We start from the raw sequence: 24268 nt of genomic DNA on the forward strand, positions 1-24268 counted from the left end.
GTACGTGCCTGGTAGCATTCTGGCTGGTGCAGCCGCAGGTGCAAAGGCCGGTTCTGACTATGGCTATTACGGAGGATATCCCTACGGAAAAGGAGGCGCTATGGCGTACGGCGCAGGATCTTCAGACATTGTTGTCGGAGGTGGACTTTTTGAATCTATAACCGAAGATGGCGGTAAATATTCCGACGGAGTTGTGTTTGATGCCAAAAACGCTAACAAGGCAGCAGCTGGTGCATTAGCAGCTGGTCAAAACGACATGGCATTTATTGCTGACGGCGAAGACTCAGAAGGCGACTTCACAAAGACCGTCTTCCAAGGACCTGACATGATCATTGGAGCAGGTGCTTTTGGAGGAGCAGGTGCTGGTCGTCAATTCTATGGAGGTCCAGGAGGATACTTTGGTACTGGCAAGGGCATGGGATTAGCAGCAAGTGGACTTACGTTGAGTGGCGGTAAATTTGTTACCGAAACTTATGGAGGCGACGAGAGTTACGGAGACTTGTCCGCAGTCCTCGGTTCCGACAATGTTGCTGGAGCTGGTGCTTTGGCTGCTGGCGAACAAGACGCTGCTATCTACGCACCAGGAAGCAAGAAGGGCAAGGGAGGCAGCAAGACAATGTACGTGCCTGGTAGCATTCTGGCTGGTGCAGCCGCAGGTGCAAAGGCCGGTTCTGACTATGGCTATTACGGAGGATATCCCTACGGAAAAGGAGGCGCTATGGCGTACGGCGCAGGATCTTCAGACATTGTTGTCGGAGGTGGACTCTTTGAATCTATAACCGAAGATGGCGGTAAATATTCCGACGGAGTTGTGTTTGATGCCAAAAACGCTAACAAGGCAGCAGCTGGTGCATTAGCAGCTGGTCAAAACGACATGGCATTTATTGCTGACGGCGAAGACTCAGAAGGCGACTTCACAAAGACCGTCTTCCAAGGACCTGACATGATCATTGGAGCAGGTGCTTTCGGAGGAGCAGGTGCTGGTCGTCAATTCTATGGAGGTCCAGGAGGATACTTTGGTACTGGCAAGGGCATGGGATTAGCAGCAAGTGGACTTACGTTGAGTGGCGGTAAATTTGTTACCGAAACTTATGGAGGCGACAAGAGTTACGGAGACTTGTCCGCAGTCCTCGGTTCCGACAATGTTGCTGGAGCTGGTGCTTTGGCTGCTGGCGAACAAGACGCTGCTATCTACGCACCAGGAAGCAAGAAGGGCAAGGGAGGCAGCAAGACAATGTACGTGCCTGGTAGCATTCTGGCTGGTGCAGCCGCAGGTGCAAAGGCCGGTTCTGACTATGGCTATTACGAAGGATATCCCTACGGAAAGGGAGACGCTATGGCGTACGGCGCAGGATCTTCAGACATTGTTGTCAGAGGTGGACTCTTTGAATCTATAACCGAAGATGGCGGTAAATATTCCGACGGAGTTGTGTTTGATGCCAAAAACGCTAACAAGGCAGCAGCTGGTGCATTAGCAGCTGGTCAAAACGACATGGCATTTATTGCTGATGGCGAAGACTCAGAAGGCGACTTCACAAAGACCGTCTTCCAAGGACCTGACATGATCATTGGAGCAGGTGCTTTCGGAGGAGCAGGTGCTGATCGTCAATTCTATGGAGGTCCAGGAGGATACTTTGGTACTGGCAAGGGCATGGGATTAGCAGCAAGTGGACTTACGTTGAGTGGTGGTAAATTTGTTACCGAAACTTATGGAGGCGACGAGAGTTACGGAGACTTGTCCGCAGTCCTCGGTTCCGACAATGTTGCTGGAGCTGGTGCTTTGGCTGCTGGCGAACAAGACGCTGCTATCTACGCACCAGGAAGCAAGAAGGGCAAGGGAGGCAGCAAGACAATGTACGTGCCTGGTAGCATTCTGGCTGGTGCAGCCGCAGGTGCAAAGGCCGGTTCTGACTATGGCTATTACGAAGGATATCCCTACGGAAAGGGAGGCGCTATGGCGTACGGAGCAGGATCTTCAGATATTGTTGTCGGAGGTGGACTCTTTGAATCTATAACCGAAGATGGCGGTAAATATTCCGACGGAGTTGTGTTTGATGCCAAAAACGCTAACAAGGCAGCAGCTGGTGCATTAGCAGCTGGTCAAAACGACATGGCATTTATTGCTGACGGCGAAGACTCAGAAGGCGACTTCACAAAGACCGTCTTCCAAGGACCTGACATGATCATTGGAGCAGGTGCTTTCGGAGGAGCAGGTGCTGGTCGTCAATTCTATGGAGGTCCAGGAGGATACTTTGGTACTGGCAAGGGCATGGGATTAGCAGCAAGTGGACTTACGTTGAGTGGCGGTAAATTTGTTACCGAAACTTATGGAGGCGACGAGAGTTACGGAGACTTGTCCGCAGTCCTCGGTTCCGACAATGTTGCTGGAGCTGGTGCTTTGGCTGCTGGCGAACAAGACGCTGCTATCTACGCACCAGGAAGCAAGAAGGGCAAGGGAGGCAGCAAGACAATGTACGTGCCTGGTAGCATTCTGGCTGGTGCAGCCGCAGGTGCAAAGGCCGGTTCTGACTATGGCTATTACGGAGGATATCCCTACGGAAAAGGAGGCGCTATGGCGTACGGCGCAGGATCTTCAGACATTGTTGTCGGAGGTGGACACTTTGAATCTATAACAGAAGATGGCGGTAAATATTCCGACGGAGTTGTGTTTGATGCCAAAAACGCTAACAAGGCAGCAGCTGGTGCATTAGCAGCTGGTCAAAACGACATGGCATTTATTGCTGACGGCGAAGACTCAGAAGGCGACTTCACAAAGACCGTCTTCCAAGGACCTGACATGATCATTGGAGCAGGTGCTTTCGGAGGAGCAGGTGCTGATCGTCAATTCTATGGAGGTCCAGGAGGATACTTTGGTACTGGCAAGGGCATGGGATTAGCAGCAAGTGGACTTACGTTGAGTGGCGGTAAATTTGTTACCGAAACTTATGGAGGCGACGAGAGTTACGGAGACTTGTCCGCAGTCCTCGGTTCCGACAATGTTGCTGGAGCTGGTGCTTTGGCTGCTGGCGAACAAGACGCTGCTATCTACGCACCAGGAAGCAAGAAGGGCAAGGGAGGCAGCAAGACAATGTACGTGCCTGGTAGCATTCTGGCTGGTGCAGCCGCAGGTGCAAAGGCCGGTTCTGACTATGGCTATTACGAAGGATATCCCTACGGAAAGGGAGGCGCTATGGCGTACGGAGCAGGATCTTCAGATATTGTTGTCGGAGGTGGACTCTTTGAATCTATAACCGAAGATGGCGGTAAATATTCCGACGAAGTTGTGTTTGATGCCAAAAACGCTAACAAGGCAGCAGCTGGTGCATTAGCAGCTGGTCAAAACGACATGGCATTTATTGCTGACGGCGAAGACTCAGAAGGCGATTTCACAAAGACCGTCTTCCAAGGACCTGACATGATCATTGGAGCAGGTGCTTTCGGAGGAGCAGGTGCTGGTCGTCAATTCTATGGAGGTCCAGGAGGATACTTTGGTACTGGCAAGGGCATGGGATTAGCAGCAAGTGGACTTACGTTGAGTGGCGGTAAATTTGTTACCGAAACTTATGGAGGCGACGAGAGTTACGGAGACTTGTCCGCAGTCCTCGGTTCTGACAATGTTGCTGGAGCTGGTGCTTTGGCTGCTGGCGAACAAGACGCTGCTATCTACGCACCAGGAAGCAAGAAGGGCAAGGGAGGCAGCAAGACAATGTACGTGCCTGGTAGCATTCTGGCTGGTGCAGCCGCAGGTGCAAAGGCCGGTTCTGACTATGGCTATTACGAAGGATATCCCTACGGAAAGGGAGGCGCTATGGCGTACGGAGCAGGATCTTCAGATATTGTTGTCGGAGGTGGACTCTTTGAATCTATAACCGAAGATGGCGGTAAATATTCCGACGGAGTTGTGTTTGATGCCAAAAACGCTAACAAGGCAGCAGCTGGTGCATTAGCAGCTGGTCAAAACGACATGGCATTTATTGCTGACGGCGAAGACTCAGAAGGCGACTTCACAAAGACCGTCTTCCAAGGACCTGACATGATCATTGGAGCAGGTGCTTTCGGAGGAGCAGGTGCTGGTCGTCAATTCTATGGAGGTCCAGGAGGATACTTTGGTACTGGCAAGGGCATGGGAATAGCAGCAAGTGGACTTACGTTCAGTGGCGGTAAATTTGTTACCGAAACTTATGGAGGCGACGAGAGTTACGGAGACTTGTCCGCAGTCCTCGGTTCCGACAATGTTGCTGGAGCTGGTGCTTTGGCTGCTGGCGAACAAGACGCTGCTATCTACGCACCAGGAAGCAAGAAGGGCAAGGGAGGCAGCAAGACAATGTACGTGCCTGGTAGCATTCTGGCTGGTGCAGCCGCAGGTGCAAAGGCCGGTTCTGACTATGGCTATTACGGAGGATATCCCTACGGAAAAGGAGGCGCTATGGCGTACGGCGCAGGATCTTCAGACATTGTTGTCGGAGGTGGACTCTTTGAATCTATAACCGAAGATGGCGGTAAATATTCCGACGGAGTTGTGTTTGATGCCAAAAACGCTAACAAGGCAGCAGCTGGTGCATTAGCAGCTGGTCAAAACGACATGGCATTTATTGCTGACGGCGAAGACTCAGAAGGCGACTTCACAAAGACCGTCTTCCAAGGACCTGACATGATCATTGGAGCAGGTGCTTTCGGAGGAGCAGGTGCTGGTCGTCAATTCTATGGAGGTCCAGGAGGATACTTTGGTACTGGCAAGGGCATGGGATTAGCAGCAAGTGGACTTACGTTGAGTGGCGGTAAATTTGTTACCGAAACTTATGGAGGCGACGAGAGTTACGGAGACTTGTCCGCAGTCCTCGGTTCCGACAATGTTGCTGGAGCTGGTGCTTTGGCTGCTGGCGAACAAGACGCTGCTATCTACGCACCAGGAAGCAAGAAGGGCAAGGGAGGCAGCAAGACAATGTACGTGCCTGGTAGCATTCTGGCTGGTGCAGCCGCAGGTGCAAAGGCCGGTTCTGACTATGGCCATTACGAAGGATATCCCTACGGAAAGGGAGGCGCTATGGCGTACGGCGCAGGATCTTCAGACATTGTTGTCGGAGGTGGACTCTTTGAATCTATAACCGAAGATGGCGGTAAATATTCCGACGGAGTTGTGTTTGATGCCAAAAACGCTAACAAGGCAGAAGCTGGTGCATTAGCAGCTGGTCAAAACGACATGGCATTTATTGCTGACGGCGAAGACTCAGAAGGCGACTTCACAAAGACCGTCTTCCAAGGACCTGACATGATCATTGGAGCAGGTGCTTTCGGAGGAGCAGGTGCTGGTCGTCAATTCTATGGAGGTCCAGGAGGATACTTTGGTACTGGCAAGGGCATGGGATTAGCAGCAAGTGGACTTACGTTGAGTGGCGGTAAATTTGTTACCGAAACTTATGGAGGCGACGAGAGTTACGGAGACTTGTCCGCAGTCCTCGGTTCCGACAATGTTGCTGGAGCTGGTGCTTTGGCTGCTGGCGAACAAGACGCTGCTATCTACGCACCAGGAAGCAAGAAGGGCAAGGGAGGCAGCAAGACAATGTACGTGCCTGGTAGCATTCTGGCTGGTGCAGCCGCAGGTGCAAAGGCCGGTTCTGACTATGGCCATTACGGAGGATATCCCTACGGAAAAGGAGGCGCTATGGCGTACGGCGCAGGATCTTCAGACATTGTTGTCGGAGGTGGACTCTTTGAATCTATAACCGAAGATGGCGGTAAATATTCCGACGGAGTTGTGTTTGATGCCAAAAACGCTAACAAGGCAGCAGCTGGTGCATTAGCAGCTGGTCAAAACGACATGGCATTTATTGCTGACGGCGAAGACTCAGAAGGCGACTTCACAAAGACCGTCTTCCAAGGACCTGACATGATCATTGGAGCAGGTGCTTTCGGAGGAGCAGGTGCTGGTCGTCAATTCTATGGAGGTCCAGGAGGATACTTTGGTACTGGCAAGGGCATGGGATTAGCAGCAAGTGGACTTACGTTGAGTGGCGGTAAATTTGTTACCGAAACTTATGGAGGCGACGAGAGTTACGGAGACTTGTCCGCAGTCCTCGGTTCCGACAATGTTGCTGGAGCTGGTGCTTTGGCTGCTGGCGAACAAGACGCTGCTATCTACGCACCAGGAAGCAAGAAGGGCAAGGGAGGCAGCAAGACAATGTACGTGCCTGGTAGCATTCTGGCTGGTGCAGGCGCAGGTGCAAAGGCCGGTTCTGACTATGGCTATTACGGAGGATATCCCTACGGAAAAGGAGGCGCTATGGCGTACGGCGCAGGATCTTCAGACATTGTTGTCGGAGGTGGACTCTTTGAATCTATAACCGAAGATGGCGGTAAATATTCCGACGGAGTTGTGTTTGATGCCAAAAACGCTAACAAGGCAGCAGCTGGTGCATTAGCAGCTGGTCAAAACGACATGGCATTTATTGCTGACGGCGAAGACTCAGAAGGCGACTTCACAAAGACCGTCTTCCAAGGACCTGACATGATCATTGGAGCAGGTGCTTTCGGAGGAGCAGGTGCTGGTCGTCAATTCTATGGAGGTCCAGGAGGATACTTTGGTACTGGCAAGGGCATGGGATTAGCAGCAAGTGGACTTGCGTTGAGTGGCGGTAAATTTGTTACCGAAACTTATGGAGGCGACGAGAGTTACGGAGACTTGTCCGCAGTCCTCGGTTCCGACAATGTTGCTGGAGCTGGTGCTTTGGCTGCTGGCGAACAAGACGCTGCTATCTACGCACCAGGAAGCAAGAAGGGCAAGGGAGGCAGCAAGACAATGTACGTGCCTGGTAGCATTCTGGCTGGTGCAGCCGCAGGTGCAAAGGCCGGTTCTGACTATGGCTATTACGAAGGATATCCCTACGGAAAGGGAGGCGCTATGGCGTACGGAGCAGGATCTTCAGATATTGTTGTCGGAGGTGGACTCTTTGAATCTATAACCGAAGATGGCGGTAAATATTCCGACGAAGTTGTGTTTGATGCCAAAAACGCTAACAAGGCAGCAGCTGGTGCATTAGCAGCTGGTCAAAACGACATGGCATTTATTGCTGACGGCGAAGACTCAGAAGGCGACTTCACAAAGACCGTCTTCCAAGGACCTGACATGATCATTGGAGCAGGTGCTTTCGGAGGAGCAGGTGCTGGTCGTCAATTCTATGGAGGTCCAGGAGGATACTTTGGTACTGGCAAGGGCATGGGATTAGCAGCAAGTGGACTTACGTTGAGTGGCGGTAAATTTGTTACCGAAACTTATGGAGGCGACGAGAGTTACGGAGACTTGTCCGCAGTCCTCGGTTCCGACAATGTTGCTGGAGCTGGTGCTTTGGCTGCTGGCGAACAAGACGCTGCTATCTACGCACCAGGAAGCAAGAAGGGCAAGGGAGGCAGCAAGACAATGTACGTGCCTGGTAGCATTCTGGCTGGTGCAGCCGCAGGTGCAAAGGCCGGTTCTGACTATGGCTATTACGAAGGATATCCCTACGGAAAGGGAGGCGCTATGGCGTACGGAGCAGGATCTTCAGATATTGTTGTCGGAGGTGGACTCTTTGAATCTATAACCGAAGATGGCGGTAAATATTCCGACGGAGTTGTGTTTGATGCCAAAAACGCTAACAAGGCAGCAGCTGGTGCATTAGCAGCTGGTCAAAACGACATGGCATTTATTGCTGACGGCGAAGACTCAGAAGGCGACTTCACAAAGACCGTCTTCCAAGGACCTGACATGATCATTGGAGCAGGTGCTTTCGGAGGAGCAGGTGCTGGTCGTCAATTCTATGGAGGTCCAGGAGGATACTTTGGTACTGGCAAGGGCATGGGAATAGCAGCAAGTGGACTTACGTTGAGTGGCGGTAAATTTGTTACCGAAACTTATGGAGGCGACGAGAGTTACGGAGACTTGTCCGCAGTCCTCGGTTCCGACAATGTTGCTGGAGCTGGTGCTTTGGCTGCTGGCGAACAAGACGCTGCTATCTACGCACCAGGAAGCAAGAAGGGCAAGGGAGGCAGCAAGACAATGTACGTGCCTGGTAGCATTCTGGCTGGTGCAGCCGCAGGTGCAAAGGCCGGTTCTGACTATGGCTATTACGGAGGATATCCCTACGGAAAAGGAGGCGCTATGGCGTACGGCGCAGGATCTTCAGACATTGTTGTCGGAGGTGGACTCTTTGAATCTATAACCGAAGATGGCGGTAAATATTCCGACGGAGTTGTGTTTGATGCCAAAAACGCTAACAAGGCAGCAGCTGGTGCATTAGCAGCTGGTCAAAACGACATGGCATTTATTGCTGACGGCGAAGACTCAGAAGGCGACTTCACAAAGACCGTCTTCCAAGGACCTGACATGATCATTGGAGCAGGTGCTTTCGGAGGAGCAGGTGCTGGTCGTCAATTCTATGGAGGTCCAGGAGGATACTTTGGTACTGGCAAGGGCATGGGATTAGCAGCAAGTGGACTTACGTTGAGTGGCGGTAAATTTGTTACCGAAACTTATGGAGGCGACGAGAGTTACGGAGACTTGTCCGCAGTCCTCGGTTCCGACAATGTTGCTGGAGCTGGTGCTTTGGCTGCTGGCGAACAAGACGCTGCTATCTACGCACCAGGAAGCAAGAAGGGCAAGGGAGGCAGCAAGACAATGTACGTGCCTGGTAGCATTCTGGCTGGTGCAGCCGCAGGTGCAAAGGCCGGTTCTGACTATGGCTATTACGAAGGATATCCCTACGGAAAGGGAGGCGCTATGGCGTACGGCGCAGGATCTTCAGACATTGTTGTCGGAGGTGGACTCTTTGAATCTATAACCGAAGATGGCGGTAAATATTCCGACGGAGTTGTGTTTGATGCCAAAAACGCTAACAAGGCAGCAGCTGGTGCATTAGCAGCTGGACAAAACGACATGGCATTTATTGCTGACGGCGAAGACTCAGAAGGCGACTTCACAAAGACCGTCTTCCAAGGACCTGACATGATCATTGGAGCAGGTGCTTTCGGAGGAGCAGGTGCTGGTCGTCAATTCTATGGAGGTCCAGGAGGATACTTTGGTACTGGCAAGGGCATGGGATTAGCAGCAAGTGGACTTACGTTGAGTGGCGGTAAATTTGTTACCGAAACTTATGGAGGCGACGAGAGTTACGGAGACTTGTCCGCAGTCCTCGGTTCCGACAATGTTGCTGGAGCTGGTGCTTTGGCTGCTGGCGAACAAGACGCTGCTATCTACGCACCAGGAAGCAAGAAGGGCAAGGGAGGCAGCAAGACAATGTACGTGCCTGGTAGCATTCTGGCTGGTGCAGCCGCAGGTGCAAAGGCCGGTTCTGACTATGGCCATTACGGAGGATATCCCTACGGAAAAGGAGGCGCTATGGCGTACGGCGCAGGATCTTCAGACATTGTTGTCGGAGGTGGACTCTTTGAATCTATAACCGAAGATGGCGGTAAATATTCCGACGGAGTTGTGTTTGATGCCAAAAACGCTAACAAGGCAGCAGCTGGTGCATTAGCAGCTGGTCAAAACGACATGGCATTTATTGCTGACGGCGAAGACTCAGAAGGCGACTTCACAAAGACCGTCTTCCAAGGACCTGACATGATCATTGGAGCAGGTGCTTTCGGAGGAGCAGGTGCTGGTCGTCAATTCTATGGAGGTCCAGGAGGATACTTTGGTACTGGCAAGGGCATGGGATTAGCAGCAAGTGGACTTACGTTGAGTGGCGGTAAATTTGTTACCGAAACTTATGGAGGCGACGAGAGTTACGGAGACTTGTCCGCAGTCCTCGGTTCCGACAATGTTGCTGGAGCTGGTGCTTTGGCTGCTGGCGAACAAGACGCTGCTATCTACGCACCAGGAAGCAAGAAGGGCAAGGGAGGCAGCAAGACAATGTACGTGCCTGGTAGCATTCTGGCTGGTGCAGCCGCAGGTGCAAAGGCCGGTTCTGACTATGGCCATTACGGAGGATATCCCTACGGAAAAGGAGGCGCTATGGCGTACGGCGCAGGATCTTCAGACATTGTTGTCGGAGGTGGACTCTTTGAATCTATAACCGAAGATGGCGGTAAATATTCCGACGGAGTTGTGTTTGATGCCAAAAACGCTAACAAGGCAGCAGCTGGTGCATTAGCAGCTGGTCAAAACGACATGGCATTTATTGCTGACGGCGAAGACTCAGAAGGCGACTTCACAAAGACCGTCTTCCAAGGACCTGACATGATCATTGGAGCAGGTGCTTTCGGAGGAGCAGGTGCTGGTCGTCAATTCTATGGAGGTCCAGGAGGATACTTTGGTACTGGCAAGGGCATGGGATTAGCAGCAAGTGGACTTACGTTGAGTGGCGGTAAATTTGTTACCGAAACTTATGGAGGCGACGAGAGTTACGGAGACTTGTCCGCAGTCCTCGGTTCCGACAATGTTGCTGGAGCTGGTGCTTTGGCTGCTGGCGAACAAGACGCTGCTATCTACGCACCAGGAAGCAAGAAGGGCAAGGGAGGCAGCAAGACAATGTACGTGCCTGGTAGCATTCTGGCTGGTGCAGCCGCAGGTGCAAAGGCCGGTTCTGACTATGGCCATTACGGAGGATATCCCTACGGAAAAGGAGGCGCTATGGCGTACGGCGCAGGATCTTCAGACATTGTTGTCGGAGGTGGACTCTTTGAATCTATAACCGAAGATGGCGGTAAATATTCCGACGGAGTTGTGTTTGATGCCAAAAACGCTAACAAGGCAGCAGCTGGTGCATTAGCAGCTGGTCAAAACGACATGGCATTTATTGCTGACGGCGAAGACTCAGAAGGCGACTTCACAAAGACCGTCTTCCAAGGACCTGACATGATCATTGGAGCAGGTGCTTTCGGAGGAGCAGGTGCTGGTCGTCAATTCTATGGAGGTCCAGGAGGATACTTTGGTACTGGCAAGGGCATGGGATTAGCAGCAAGTGGACTTACGTTGAGTGGCGGTAAATTTGTTACCGAAACTTATGGAGGCGACGAGAGTTACGGAGACTTGTCCGCAGTCCTCGGTTCCGACAATGTTGCTGGAGCTGGTGCTTTGGCTGCTGGCGAACAAGACGCTGCTATCTACGCACCAGGAAGCAAGAAGGGCAAGGGAGGCAGCAAGACAATGTACGTGCCTGGTAGCATTCTGGCTGGTGCAGCCGCAGGTGCAAAGGCCGGTTCTGACTATGGCCATTACGGAGGATATCCCTACGGAAAAGGAGGCGCTATGGCGTACGGCGCAGGATCTTCAGACATTGTTGTCGGAGGTGGACTCTTTGAATCTATAACCGAAGATGGCGGTAAATATTCCGACGGAGTTGTGTTTGATGCCAAAAACGCTAACAAGGCAGCAGCTGGTGCATTAGCAGCTGGTCAAAACGACATGGCATTTATTGCTGACGGCGAAGACTCAGAAGGCGACTTCACAAAGACCGTCTTCCAAGGACCTGACATGATCATTGGAGCAGGTGCTTTCGGAGGAGCAGGTGCTGGTCGTCAATTCTATGGAGGTCCAGGAGGATACTTTGGTACTGGCAAGGGCATGGGATTAGCAGCAAGTGGACTTACGTTGAGTGGCGGTAAATTTGTTACCGAAACTTATGGAGGCGACGAGAGTTACGGAGACTTGTCCGCAGTCCTCGGTTCCGACAATGTTGCTGGAGCTGGTGCTTTGGCTGCTGGCGAACAAGACGCTGCTATCTACGCACCAGGAAGCAAGAAGGGCAAGGGAGGCAGCAAGACAATGTACGTGCCTGGTAGCATTCTGGCTGGTGCAGCCGCAGGTGCAAAGGCCGGTTCTGACTATGGCTATTACGAAGGATATCCCTACGGAAAGGGAGGCGCTATGGCGTACGGAGCAGGATCTTCAGATATTGTTGTCGGAGGTGGACTCTTTGAATCTATAACCGAAGATGGCGGTAAATATTCCGACGGAGTTGTGTTTGATGCCAAAAACGCTAACAAGGCAGCAGCTGGTGCATTAGCAGCTGGTCAAAACGACATGGCATTTATTGCTGACGGCGAAGACTCAGAAGGCGACTTCACAAAGACCGTCTTCCAAGGACCTGACATGATCATTGGAGCAGGTGCTTTCGGAGGAGCAGGTGCTGGTCGTCAATTCTATGGAGGTCCAGGAGGATACTTTGGTACTGGCAAGGGCATGGGAATAGCAGCAAGTGGACTTACGTTGAGTGGCGGTAAATTTGTTACCGAAACTTATGGAGGCGACGAGAGTTACGGAGACTTGTCCGCAGTCCTCGGTTCCGACAATGTTGCTGGAGCTGGTGCTTTGGCTGCTGGCGAACAAGACGCTGCTATCTACGCACCAGGAAGCAAGAAGGGCAAGGGAGGCAGCAAGACAATGTACGTGCCTGGTAGCATTCTGGCTGGTGCAGCCGCAGGTGCAAAGGCCGGTTCTGACTATGGCTATTACGGAGGATATCCCTACGGAAAAGGAGGCGCTATGGCGTACGGCGCAGGATCTTCAGACATTGTTGTCGGAGGTGGACTCTTTGAATCTATAACCGAAGATGGCGGTAAATATTCCGACGGAGTTGTGTTTGATGCCAAAAACGCTAACAAGGCAGCAGCTGGTGCATTAGCAGCTGGTCAAAACGACATGGCATTTATTGCTGACGGCGAAGACTCAGAAGGCGACTTCACAAAGACCGTCTTCCAAGGACCTGACATGATCATTGGAGCAGGTGCTTTCGGAGGAGCAGGTGCTGGTCGTCAATTCTATGGAGGTCCAGGAGGATACTTTGGTACTGGCAAGGGCATGGGATTAGCAGCAAGTGGACTTACGTTGAGTGGCGGTAAATTTGTTACCGAAACTTATGGAGGCGACGAGAGTTACGGAGACTTGTCCGCAGTCCTCGGTTCCGACAATGTTGCTGGAGCTGGTGCTTTGGCTGCTGGCGAACAAGACGCTGCTATCTACGCACCAGGAAGCAAGAAGGGCAAGGGAGGCAGCAAGACAATGTACGTGCCTGGTAGCATTCTGGCTGGTGCAGCCGCAGGTGCAAAGGCCGGTTCTGACTATGGCTATTACGAAGGATATCCCTACGGAAAGGGAGGCGCTATGGCGTACGGCGCAGGATCTTCAGACATTGTTGTCGGAGGTGGACTCTTTGAATCTATAACCGAAGATGGCGGTAAATATTCCGACGGAGTTGTGTTTGATGCCAAAAACGCTAACAAGGCAGCAGCTGGTGCATTAGCAGCTGGACAAAACGACATGGCATTTATTGCTGACGGCGAAGACTCAGAAGGCGACTTCACAAAGACCGTCTTCCAAGGACCTGACATGATCATTGGAGCAGGTGCTTTCGGAGGAGCAGGTGCTGGTCGTCAATTCTATGGAGGTCCAGGAGGATACTTTGGTACTGGCAAGGGCATGGGATTAGCAGCAAGTGGACTTACGTTGAGTGGCGGTAAATTTGTTACCGAAACTTATGGAGGCGACGAGAGTTACGGAGACTTGTCCGCAGTCCTCGGTTCCGACAATGTTGCTGGAGCTGGTGCTTTGGCTGCTGTCGAACAAGACGCTGCTATCTACGCACCAGGAAGCAAGAAGGGCAAGGGAGGCAGCAAGACAATGTACGTGCCTGGTAGCATTCTGGCTGGTGCAGCCGCAGGTGCAAAGGCCGGTTCTGACTATGGCTATTACGGAGGATATCCCTACGGAAAAGGAGGCGCTATGGCGTACGGCGCAGGATCTTCAGACATTGTTGTCGGAGGTGGACTCTTTGAATCTATAACCGAAGATGGTGTTAAATATTCCGACGGAGTTGTGTTTGATGCCAAAAACGCTAACAAGGCAGCAGCTGGTGCATTAGCAGCTGGTCAAAACGACATGGCATTTATTGCTGACGGCGAAGACTCAGAAGGCGACTTCACAAAGACCGTCTTCCAAGAACCTGACATGATCATTGGAGCAGGTGCTTTCGGAGGAGCAGGTGTTGGTCGTCAATTCTATGGAGGTCCAGGAGGATACTTTGGTACTGGCAAGGGCATGGGATTAGCAGCAAGTGGACTTACGTTGAGTGGCGGTAAATTTGTTACCGAAACTTATGGAGGCGACAAGAGTTACGGAGACTTGTCCGCAGTCCTCGGTTCCGACAATGTTGCTGGAGCTGGTGCTTTGGCTGCTGGCGAACAAGACGCTGCTATCTACGCACCAGGAAGCAAGAAGGGCAAGGGAGGCAGCAAGACAATGTACGTGCCTGGTAGCATTCTGGCTGGTGCAGCCGCAGGTGCAAAGGCCGGTTCTGACTATGGCTATTACGAAGGATATCCCTACGGAAAGGGAGGCGCTATGGCGTACGGCGCAGGATCTTCAGATATTGTTGTCGGAGGTGGACTCTTTGAATCTATAACCGAAGATGGCGGTAAATATTCCGACGGAGTTGTGTTTGATGCCAAAAACGCTAACAAGGCAGCAGCTGGTGCATTAGCAGCTGGTCAAAACGACATGGCATTTATTGCTGACGGCGAAGACTCAGAAGGCGACTTCACAAAGACCGTCTTCCAAGGACCTGACATGATCATTGGAGCAGGTGCTTTCGGAGGAGCAGGTGCTGGTCGTCAATTCTATGGAGGTCCAGGAGGATACTTTGGTACTGGCAAGGGCATGGGATTAGCAGCAAGTGGACTTACGTTGAGTGGCGGTAAATTTGTTACCGAAACTTATGGAGGCGACGAGAGTTACGGAGACTTGTCCGCAGTCCTCGGTTCCGACAATGTTGCTGGAGCTGGTGCTTTGGCTGCTGGCGAACAAGACGCTGCTATCTACGCACCAGGAAGCAAGAAGGGCAAGGGAGGCAGCAAGACAATGTACGTGCCTGGTAGCATTCTGGCTGGTGCAGCCGCAGGTGCAAAGGCCGGTTCTGACTATGGCTATTACGGAGGATATCCCTACGGAAAAGGAGGCGCTATGGCGTACGGCGCAGGATCTTCAGACATTGTTGTCGGAGGTGGACTCTTTGAATCTATAACCGAAGATGGCGGTAAATATTCCGACGGAGTTGTGTTTGATGCCAAAAACGCTAACAAGGCAGCAGCTGGTGCATTAGCAGCTGGTCAAAACGACATGGCATTTATTGCTGACGGCGAAGACTCAGAAGGCGACTTCACAAAGACCGTCTTCCAAGGACCTGACATGATCATTGGAGCAGGTGCTTTCGGAGGAGCAGGTGCTGGTCGTCAATTCTATGGAGGTCCAGGAGGATACTTTGGTACTGGCAAGGGCATGGGATTAGCAGCAAGTGGACTTACGTTGAGTGGTGGTAAATTTGTTACCGAAACTTATGGAGGCGACGAGAGTTACGGAGACTTGTCCGCAGTCCTCGGTTCCGACAATGTTGCTGGAGCTGGTGCTTTGGCTGCTGGCGAACAAGACGCTGCTATCTACGCACCAGGAAGCAAGAAGGGCAAGGGAGGCAGCAAGACAATGTACGTGCCTGGTAGCATTCTGGCTGGTGCAGCCGCAGGTGCAAAGGCCGGTTCTGACTATGGCTATTACGAAGGATATCCCTACGGAAAGGGAGGCGCTATGGCGTACGGAGCAGGATCTTCAGATATTGTTGTCGGAGGTGGACTCTTTGAATCTATAACCGAAGATGGCGGTAAATATTCCGACGGAGTTGTGTTTGATGCCAAAAACGCTAACAAGGCAGCAGCTGGTGCATTAGCAGCTGGTCAAAACGACATGGCATTTATTGCTGACGGCGAAGACTCAGAAGGCGACTTCACAAAGACCGTCTTCCAAGGACCTGACATGATCATTGGAGCAGGTGCTTTCGGAGGAGCAGGTGCTGGTCGTCAATTCTATGGAGGTCCAGGAGGATACTTTGGTACTGGCAAGGGCATGGGATTAGCAGCAAGTGGACTTACGTTGAGTGGCGGTAAATTTGTTACCGAAACTTATGGAGGCGACGAGAGTTACGGAGACTTGTCCGCAGTCCTCGGTTCCGACAATGTTGCTGGAGCTGGTGCTTTGGCTGCTGGCGAACAAGGCGCTGCTATCTACGCACCAGGAAGCAAGAAGGGCAAGGGAGGCAGCAAGACAATGTACGTGCCTGGTAGCATTCTGGCTGGTGCAGCCGCAGGTGCAAAGGCCGGTTCTGACTATGGCTATTACGGAGGATATCCCTACGGAAAAGGAGGCGCTATGGCATACGGCGCAGGATCTTCAGACATTGTTGTCGGAGGTGGACTCTTTGAATCTATAACCGAAGATGGCGGTAAATATTCCGACGGAATTGTGTTTGATGCCAAAAACGCTAACAAGGCAGCAGCTGGTGCATTAGCAGCTGGTCAAAACGACATGGCATTTATTGCTGACGGCGAAGACTCAGAAGGCGACTTCACAAAGACCGTCTTCCAAGGACCTGACATGATCATTGGAGCAGGTGCTTTCGGAGGAGCAGGTGCTGGTCGTCAATTCTATGGAGGTCCAGGAGGATACTTTGGTACTGGCAAGGGCATGGGATTAGCAGCAAGTGGACTTACGTTGAGTGGTGGTAAATTTGTTACCGAAACTTATGGAGGCGACGAGAGTTACGGAGACTTGTCCGCAGTCCTCGGTTCCGACAATGTTGCTGGAGCTGGTGCTTTGGCTGCTGGCGAACAAGACGCTGCTATCTACGCACCAGGAAGCAAGAAGGGCAAGGGAGGCAGCAAGACAATGTACGTGCCTGGTAGCATTCTGGCTGGTGCAGCCGCAGGTGCAAAGGCCGGTTCTGACTATGGCTATTACGAAGGATATCCCTACGGAAAGGGAGGCGCTATGGCGTACGGAGCAGGATCTTCAGATATTGTTGTCGGAGGTGGACTCTTTGAATCTATAACCGAAGATGGCGGTAAATATTCCGACGGAGTTGTGTTTGATGCCAAAAACGCTAACAAGGCAGCAGCTGGTGCATTAGCAGCTGGTCAAAACGACATGGCATTTATTGCTGACGGCGAAGACTCAGAAGGCGACTTCACAAAGACCGTCTTCCAAGGACCTGACATGATCATTGGAGCAGGTGCTTTCGGAGAAGCAGGTGCTGGTCGTCAATTCTATGGAGGTCCAGGAGGATACTTTGGTACTGGCAAGGGCATGGGATTAGCAGCAAGTGGACTTACGTTGAGTGGCGGTAAATTTGTTACCGAAACTTATGGAGGCGACGAGAGTTACGGAGACTTGTCCGCAGTCCTCAGTTCCGACAATGTTGCTGGAGCTGGTGCTTTGGCTGCTGGCGAACAAGACGCTGCTATCTACGCACCAGGAAGCAAGAAGGGCAAGGGAGGCAGCAAGACAATGTACGTGCCTGGTAGCATTCTGGCTGGTGCAGCCGCAGGTGCAAAGGCCGGTTCTGACTATGGCTATTACGGAGGATATCCCTACGGAAAAGGAGGCGCTATGGCATACGGCGCAGGATCTTCAGACATTGTTGTCGGAGGTGGACTCTTTGAATCTATAACCGAAGATGGCGGTAAATATTCCGACGGAATTGTGTTTGATGCCAAAAACGCTAACAAGGCAGCAGCTGGTGCATTAGCAGCTGGACAAAACGACATGGCATTTATTGCTGACGGCGAAGACTCAGAAGGCGACTTCACAAAGACCGTCTTCCAAGGACCTGACATGATCATTGGAGCAGGTGCTTTCGGAGGAGCAGGTGCTGGTCGTCAATTCTATGGAGGTCCAGGAGGATACTTTGGTACTGGCAAGGGCATGGGATTAGCAGCAAGTGGACTTACGTTGAGTGGTGGTAAATTTGTTACCGAAACTTATGGAGGCGACGAGAGTTACGGAGACTTGTCCGCAGTCCTCGGTTCCGACAATGTTGCTGGAGCTGGTGCTTTGGCTGCTGGCGAACAAGACGCTGCTATCTACGCACCAGGAAGCAAGAAGGGCAAGGGAGGCAGCAAGACAATGTACGTGCCTGGTAGCATTCTGGCTGGTGCAGCCGCAGGTGCAAAGGCCGGTTCTGACTATGGCTATTACGAAGGATATCCCTACGGAAAGGGAGGCGCTATGGCGTACGGAGCAGGATCTTCAGATATTGTTGTCGGAGGTGGACTCTTTGAATCTATAACCGAAGATGGCGGTAAATATTCCGACGGAGTTGTGTTTGATGCCAAAAACGCTAACAAGGCAGCAGCTGGTGCATTAGCAGCTGGTCAAAACGACATGGCATTTATTGCTGACGGCGAAGACTCAGAAGGCGACTTCACAAAGACCGTCTTCCAAGGACCTGACATGATCATTGGAGCAGGTGCTTTCGGAGGAGCAGGTGCTGGTCGTCAATTCTATGGAGGTCCAGGAGGATACTTTGGTACTGGCAAGGGCATGGGATTAGCAGCAAGTGGACTTACGTTGAGTGGCGGTAAATTTGTTACCGAAACTTATGGAGGCAACGAGAGTTACGGAGACTTGTCCGCAGTCCTCGGTTCCGACAATGTTGCTGGAGCTGGTGCTTTGGCTGCTGGCGAACAAGACGCTGCTATCTACGCACCAGGAAGCAAGAAGGGCAAGGGAGGCAGCAAGACAATGTACGTGCCTGGTAGCATTCTGGCTGGTGCAGCCGCAGGTGCAAAGGCCGGTTCTGACTATGGCTATTACGGAGGATATCCCTACGGAAAAGGAGGCGCTATGGCATACGGCGCAGGATCTTCAGACATTGTTGTCGGAGGTGGACTCTTTGAATCTATAACCGAAGATGGCGGTAAATATTCCGACGGAATTGTGTTTGATGCCAAAAACGCTAACAAGGCAGCAGCTGGTGCATTAGCAGCTGGACAAAACGACATGGCATTTATTGCTGACGGCGAAGACTCAGAAGGCGACTTCACAAAGACCGTCTTCCAAGGACCTGACATGATCATTGGAGCAGGTGCTTTCGGAGGAGCAGGTGCTGGTCGTCAATTCTATGGAGGTCCAGGAGGATACTTTGGTACTGGCAAGGGCATGGGATTAGCAGCAAGTGGACTTACGTTGAGTGGCGGTAAATTTGTTACCGAAACTTATGGAGGCGACGAGAGTTACGGAGACTTGTCCGCAGTCCTCGGTTCCGACAATGTTGCTGGAGCTGGTGCTTTGGCTGCTGGCGAACAAGACGCTGCTATCTACGCACCAGGAAGCAAGAAGGGCAAGGGAGGCAGCAAGACAATGTACGTGCCTGGTAGCATTCTGGCTGGTGCAGCTGCAGGTGCAAAGGCCGGTTCTGACTATGGCTATTACGGAGGATATCCCTACGGAAAAGGAGGCGCTATGGCGTACGGCGCAGGATCTTCAGACATTGTTGTCGGAGGTGGACTCTTTGAATCTATAACTGAAGATGGCGGTAAATATTCCGACGGAGTTGTGTTTGATGCCAAAAACGCTAACAAGGCAGCAGCTGGTGCATTAGCAGCTGGTCAAAACGACATGGCATTTATTGCTGACGGCGAAGACTCAGAAGGCGACTTCACAAAGACCGTCTTCCAAGGACCTGACATGATCATTGGAGCAGGTGCTTTCGGAGGAGCAGGTGCTGGTCGTCAATTCTATGGAGGTCCAGGAGGATACTTTGGTACTGGCAAGGGCATGGGATTAGCAACAAGTGGACTTACGTTGAGTGGCGGTAAATTTGTTACCGAAACTTATGGAGGCGACGAGAGTTACGGAGACTTGTCCGCAGTCCTCGGTTCCGACAATGTTGCTGGAGCTGGTGCTTTGGCTGCTGGCGAACAAGACGCTGCTATCTACGCACCAGGAAGCAAGAAGGGCAAGGGAGGCAGCAAGACAATGTACGTGCCTGGTAGCATTCTGGCTGGTGCAGCCGCAGGTGCAAAGGCCGGTTCTGACTATGGCTATTACGGAGGATATCCCTACGGAAAAGGAGGCGCTATGGCGTACGGCGCAGGATCTTCAGATATTGTTGTCGGAGGTGGACTCTTTGAATCTATAACCGAAGATGGCGGTAAATATTCCGACGGAGTTGTGTTTGATGCCAAAAACGCTAACAAGGCAGCAGCTGGTGCATTAGCAGCTGGTCAAAACGACATGGCATTTATTGCTGACGGCGAAGACTCAGAAGGCGACTTCACAAAGACCGTCTTCCAAGGACCTGACATGATCATTGGAGCAGGTGCTTTCGGAGGAGCAGGTGCTGGTCGTCAATTCTATGGAGGTCCAGGAGGATACTTTGGTACTGGCAAGGGCATGGGATTAGCAGCAAGTGGACTTACGTTGAGTGGCGGTAAATTTGTTACCGAAACTTATGGAGGCGACAAGAGTTACGGAGACTTGTCCGCAGTCCTCGGTTCCGACAATGTTGCTGGAGCTGGTGCTTTGGCTGCTGGCGAACAAGACGCTGCTATCTACGCACCAGGAAGCAAGAAGGGCAAGGGAGGCAGCAAGACAATGTACGTGCCTGGTAGCATTCTGGCTGGTGCAGCCGCAGGTGCAAAGGCCGGTTCTGACTATGGCTATTACGAAGGATATCCCTACGGAAAGGGAGGCGCTATGGCGTACGGCGCAGGATCTTCAGACATTGTTGTCGGAGGTGGACTCTTTGAATCTATAACCGAAGATGGCGGTAAATATTCCGACGGAGTTGTGTTTGATGCCAAAAACGCTAACAAGGCAGCAGCTGGTGCATTAGCAGCTGGACAAAACGACATGGCATTTATTGCTGACGGCGAAGACTCAGAAGGCGACTTCACAAAGACCGTCTTCCAAGGACCTGACATGATCATTGGAGCAGGTGCTTTCGGAGGAGCAGGTGCTGGTCGTCAATTCTATGGAGGTCCAGGAGGATACTTTGGTACTGGCAAGGGCATGGGATTAGCAGCAAGTGGACTTACGTTGAGTGGCGGTAAATTTGTTACCGAAACTTATGGAGGCGACGAGAGTTACGGAGACTTGTCCGCAGTCCTCGGTTCCGACAATGTTGCTGGAGCTGGTGCTTTGGCTGCTGGCGAACAAGACGCTGCTATCTACGCACCAGGAAGCAAGAAGGGCAAGGGAGGCAGCAAGACAATGTACGTGCCTGGTAGCATTCTGGCTGGTGCAGCTGCAGGTGCAAAGGCCGGTTCTGACTATGGCTATTACGAAGGATATCCCTACGGAAAGGGAGGCGCTATGGCGTACGGCGCAGGATCTTCAGACATTGTTGTCGGAGGTGGACTCTTTGAATCTATAACCGAAGATGGCGGTAAATATTCCGACGGAGTTGTGTTTGATGCCAAAAACGCTAACAAGGCAGCAGCTGGTGCATTAGCAGCTGGACAAAACGACATGGCATTTATTGCTGACGGCGAAGACTCAGAAGGCGACTTCACAAAGACCGTCTTCCAAGGACCTGACATGATCATTGGAGCAGGTGCTTTCGGAGGAGCAGGTGCTGGTCGTCAATTCTATGGAGGTCCAGGAGGATACTTTGGTACTGGCAAGGGCATGGGATTAGCAGCAAGTGGACTTACGTTGAGTGGCGGTAAATTTGTTACCGAAACTTATGGAGGCGACGAGAGTTACGGAGACTTGTCCGCAGTCCTCGGTTCCGACAATGTTGCTGGAGCTGGTGCTTTGGCTGCTGGCGAACAAGACGCTGCTATCTACTCACCAGGAAGCAAGAAGGGCAAGGGAAGCAGCAAGACAATGTACGTGCCTGGTAGCATTCTGGCTGGTGCAGATGCAGGTGCAAAGGCCGGTTCTGACTATGGCTATTACGGAGGATATCCCTACGGAAAAGGAGGCGCTATGGCGTACGGCGCAGGATCTTCAGACATTGTTGTCGGAGGTGGACTCTTTGAATCTATAACCGAAGATGGCGGTAAATATTCCGACGGAGTTGTGTTTGATGCCAAAAACGCTAACAAGGCAGCAGCTGGTGCATTAGCAGCTGGTCAAAACGACATGGCATTTATTGCTGACGGCGAAGACTCAGAAGGCGACTTCACAAAGACCGTCTTCCAAGGACCTGACATGATCATTGGAGCAGGTGCTTTCGGAGGAGCAGGTGCTGGTCGTCAATTCTATGGAGGTCCAGGAGGATACTTTGGTACTGGCAAGGGCATGGGATTAGCAGCAAGTGGACTTACGTTGAGTGGCGGTAAATTTGTTACCGAAACTTATGGAGGCGACGAGAGTTACGGAGACTTGTCCGCAGTCCTCGGTTCCGACAATGTTGCTGGAGCTGGTGCTTTGGCTGCTGGCGAACAAGACGTTGCTATCTACGCACCAGGAAGCAAGAAGGGCAAGGGAGGCAGCAAGACAATGTACGTGCCTGGTAGCATTCTGGCTGGTGCAGCCGCAGGTGCAAAGGCCGGTTCTGACTATGGCTATTACGGAGGATATCCCTACGGAAAAGGAGGCGCTATGGCGTACGGCGCAGGATCTTCAGACATTGTTGTCGGAGGTGGACTCTTTGAATCTATAACCGAAGATGGCGGTAAATATTCCGACGGAGTTGTGTTTGATGCCAAAAACGCTAACAAGGCAGCAGCTGGTGCATTAGCAGCTGGTCAAAACGACATGGCATTTATTGCTGACGGCGAAGACTCAGAAGGCGACTTCACAAAGACCGTCTTCCAAGGACCTGACATGATCATTGGAGCAGGTGCTTTCGGAGGAGCAGGTGCTGGTCGTCAATTCTATGGAGGTCCAGGAGGATACTTTGGTACTGGCAAGGGCATGGGATTAGCAGCAAGTGGACTTACGTTGAGTGGCGGTAAATTTGTTACCGAAACTTATGGAGGCGACAAGAGTTACGGAGACTTGTCCGCAGTCCTCGGTTCCGACAATGTTGCTGGAGCTGGTGCTTTGGCTGCTGGCGAACAAGACGCTGCTATCTACGCACCAGGAAGCAAGAAGGGCAAGGGAGGCAGCAAGACAATGTACGTGCCTGGTAGCATTCTGGCTGGTGCAGCCGCAGGTGCAAAGGCCGGTTCTGACTATGGCTATTACGAAGGATATCCCTACGGAAAGGGAGGCGCTATGGCGTACGGCGCAGGATCTTCAGACATTGTTGTCGGAGGTGGACTCTTTGAATCTATAACCGAAGATGGCGGTAAATATTCCGACGGAGTTGTGTTTGATGCCAAAAACGCTAACAAGGCAGCAGCTGGTGCATTAGCAGCTGGACAAAACGACATGGCATTTATTGCTGACGGCGAAGACTCAGAAGGCGACTTCACAAAGACCGTCTTCCAAGGACCTGACATGATCATTGGAGCAGGTGCTTTCGGAGGAGCAGGTGCTGGTCGTCAATTCTATGGAGGTCCAGGAGGATACTTTGGTACTGGCAAGGGCATGGGATTAGCAGCAAGTGGACTTACGTTGAGTGGCGGTAAATTTGTTACCGAAACTTATGGAGGCGACGAGAGTTACGGAGACTTGTCCGCAGTCCTCGGTTCCGACAATGTTGCTGGAGCTGGTGCTTTGGCTGCTGGCGAACAAGACGCTGCTATCTACGCACCAGGAAGCAAGAAGGGCAAGGGAGGCAGCAAGACAATGTACGTGCCTGGTAGCATTCTGGCTGGTGCAGGCGCAGGTGCAAAGGCCGGTTCTGACTATGGCTATTACGAAGGATATCCCTACGGAAAGGGAGGCGCTATGGCGTACGGAGCAGGATCTTCAGATATTGTTGTCGGAGGTGGACTCTTTGAATCTATAACCGAAGATGGCGGTAAATATTCCGACGGAGTTGTGTTTGATGCCAAAAACGCTAACAAGGCAGCAGCTGGTGCATTAGCAGCTGGTCAAAACGACATGGCATTTATTGCTGACGGCGAAGACTCAGAAGGCGACTTCACAAAGACCGTCTTCCAAGGACCTGACATGATCATTGGAGCAGGTGCTTTCGGAGGAGCAGGTGCTGGTCGTCAATTCTATGGAGGTCCAGGAGGATACTTTGGTACTGGCAAGGGCATGGGATTAGCAGCAAGTGGACTTACGTTGAGTGGCGGTAAATTTGTTACCGAAACTTATGGAGGCGACGAGAGTTACGGAGACTTGTCCGCAGTCCTCGGTTCCGACAATGTTGCTGGAGCTGGTGCTTTGGCTGCTGGCGAACAAGACGTTGCTATCTACGCACCAGGAAGCAAGAAGGGCAAGGGAGGCAGCAAGACAATGTACGTGCCTGGTAGCATTCTGGCTGGTGCAGCCGCAGGTGCAAAGGCCGGTTCTGACTATGGCTATTACGGAGGATATCCCTACGGAAAAGGAGGCGCTATGGCGTACGGCGCAGGATCTTCAGACATTGTTGTCGGAGGTGGACTCTTTGAATCTATAACCGAA

Source organism: Corella eumyota, chromosome 4 (genome assembly GCF_963082875.1).
Source record: "Corella eumyota chromosome 4, kaCorEumy4.1, whole genome shotgun sequence".
Taxonomy (NCBI): Eukaryota; Metazoa; Chordata; class Ascidiacea; order Phlebobranchia; family Corellidae; genus Corella; species Corella eumyota.